Source organism: Pteropus medius, unplaced genomic scaffold (genome assembly GCF_902729225.1).
Source record: "Pteropus medius unplaced genomic scaffold, Ma_sr-lr_union100, whole genome shotgun sequence".
NCBI lineage: Eukaryota > Metazoa > Chordata > Mammalia > Chiroptera > Pteropodidae > Pteropus > Pteropus medius.
Genome location: NW_024344240.1, coordinates 11920879 through 11924004, shown reverse-complemented (window position 1 = coordinate 11924004; position 3126 = coordinate 11920879). Strand labels below are relative to the sequence as shown.

Here is a 3126-nt window from a genome sequence, read left to right as displayed (position 1 = left end):
AGCAGATATTCATTTAAGAAAAAAATAAAGGTGATTAGGCTGTTTCATGTGATGGAACTAGATCTGCAACAATGCTAGGTTTAACCCAAGTCTCCTAGCACATATTTAAACATAATAAATAAGAAAAAAGAGTGTCTTTAAAATTTTGCTACCATGTCGATTTCTAATTATCAATAATGAAATAAGTTTTTTTTTCTCTACTAGTAGACACAGGAATTGTATTATGTCATAAATAAAATAGAAAATACCACACAGTAGTATCACTACTTTCTCCTTTTGCCTCTCAAACACATACCCATACACAAAAACATGACCTTCTCACCAAGGTGAAAACAAAGAAGCTTACCCTGTCTTAAGTTAAGTTGTTTTCTTTAAAATAAATTGGGCTATTAATTAACCTCTGGAATGCTAAACTGAAAATACTGTAATCTTCTTTAGGCAAGTAACTTCCTCTAGAAATTCTTTAAAGAATCCATTAAATTTATTTAAGGGCTTTTATTTCTACTAAAGTTGGAACTGGTTTATTTCACCTGGTATATTCTCACCTGTAGTAGATACTGTTAAACTGTCCATCAACATCCATTCTCACCTTTTTCCTTTAAGTAGAGGTCTCTACTCTCTCTTTCCTTCCTCACATACTCCCTAGCCTTCCTGGGTTTGAGCTGGGTATATTTCCCAGTCTTGCTTGCAATCAGGTGTGTCTGTGTAACAAAGTTCTTGCCAATGGAATATAACAGAAGTAATATGTACAATTTCTTGGTCATTTTCAACTTAAGTTGTATGTCCTGACTCCACTTTTTCCTCTTCTCTGGCCTGAGAACCACAACTGTAGATACAACCTTTGATACAGAAATGAAAGTCCTTTGTGTGTGTGTGCAGAGCTGATGGCCCAGAAGCAATCACCAGCCAGAGTCTGCCTGACTATATTTAGATTCCAACGTAAGAGAGACACAGACTTCTAGTTTATTTACACCACTGTATTTTTAGGCCTCTTTCTTATAATAGCTTACTCTATATCCTAACTTACAATACACCAAAATATAAGCTTAGAATAAATGTTCGTGAGCCTTAAGTTATTATTGTATAAAATTGATGTGTAAACACAAAGAAAACAAGATATTTTAAAAGGAGTGCAAAGCAAAACCAGCATTTGCAATTTTTTTCCTCAGAAATCTTCTGAGCAGTTTGTATGTGTGGTTTCCATTTCACAAGGAATATTGTAGAGTCAAAGTAAACTGTACTTCTTGAGAATACATATCTATTGTGCTGTTGAAAAGAAAAAGCAACATATGCCATACCGCTCTAAGAGCACAGTGCATATATGCTGAGAACTGGTATGAGATTTTCCATAGCATTCAATAGGCATTCCTTCATCATTATAAATCCATCGACCTACATACCACTGTTCCTCAAAGTGTAGTACCCAAACTAGCAGCATCAGCATCACCTGGGAACTTGTTTAAAATTCAGTACAGATGTATTAAATCAGAAATGTCCAGTAGGGCCCAGATATCTGTAGGTCAACAATCCCTCCAAGTGATTCTGGTGCACGATAAAGCTTGAAAAAAAATGTACATCAACAAGCTGGTAGATGAAGTAGAATCAGTAGTCATTAATAGAAGAAATTTGTTGAAATTATATTAATCTAAAATCAATTATCTTAAATGAGTTTTTAAAATACCCTAACAAGTAATTTTGACTTCTGATTATACATCTTATTTAATTCTATAAGGGTTATTTTTTATTTTTATTTTTTATTATTTATTTACTTTTTATTCATTCATTTATTCATTTATTTATTAGATGAGGCAACTCTTGGTTGACCTCACAGATTGGCAAGGACCTTGTCAGTTAACAATCCCTTATTTTTTATTTTTTACATCTATAGCACCTGGTCTTCCTAGGCGGTCTCTCAACCAAGTACTAACCAGACCCAAGCCTGCTTAGCTTCAGAGATCAGATGGGATCGGGCTTGTTCAGGGTAGCATAGCCGTAGACTCAAGGGTTATTTTTTTTTAATTATAAAATATCGCAAATAGTGATGCGCTTCACTTTTTTTCAGGTTGGAATAGACAACACTACTTAAATACTATCATTTTTCTCATTTTTTATGTCGCAATATTTTCTTTTCTGTTTTATATATAAAAACTACTCTGAAAATTCCATTAAACACTACTATACTTTAGAAAATACATTGGTAATTTACTTCCATACTTTCACATTTATGTGATTGCCTTTGAATTGCTATTTTTGTAGAAATAATAACAACATATTAGTTTAGTATCTTACCTTACAGACACTTTCATACTTATCTACTAATTTGAGAATCCTGTTAAATTAGCTCCATCTTCATATGAGAGCAAACAGGAAGTTTAGAGATTTACCTAAAATTATACACCTGGTAAGTGGGACAACCTAAATTAATATTGAGAATTTTTTAATCCAAATCTAAACATTGCACTTGCAAAGAAATAAAAATAATAAATAAGATACCATTTGAGTCTCAAAAATGTTATTGTCCCTGTAATCATTGTTGCAAAGAAGCAGATTATTTGAAAGGAGAGAACACCTGGGGAATTGCTTGATCTCTTCTCATTGAATCTCTCACAAACAAGCCACAAAACAGCTGAATGGTCTTGGCTAATTAACTTCAGTGAATTTCTACATCTGGAGGAAGGAGAGGATTCTGGGAGCAACTATATATAGAGAGAGAACTAAATTCAGCAAGTGTATTTATGTAATATGGCTAGGATATCCAATTGGCGTTCTCTGAGGGAGACATCAGTAAATACTTGAATTGCTTTTTCATTACATTGACTGACAGGAAGATATACTTTTGGATGCAACTCAGTTTCAAGACTGACAACAAGGTAAGATCAAACTTGTCTATCTTTTTTGGGGTTAAATTAATATTAAGTAAAACACAACTATATTAGGCAGCAGAATACCAAATTACTATCAAAATTTAAGAAATATTACAGGATCTCAAAGGAGTGTCACACTTCCTGCTACATTTGGTTTTGCCCTTGGACTTCCTACTGTAACAGTCCAGTTTCTTCTTTCCCTGATGAACCATGGTGGAAACAGGTAAGGGGCACTGGACCTGAAATTTATAACATGACTTAA

The 3126-nt window shown here is 33.5% G+C and overlaps 1 pseudogene; it reads right to left on the bottom strand.

Moving 5' to 3' along the window:
• Window positions 1-1879: 1879 nt before the first annotated feature.
• Window positions 1880-1998, bottom strand: LOC120607540 (uncharacterized; annotated as a pseudogene).
• Window positions 1999-3126: the final 1128 nt, after the last annotated feature.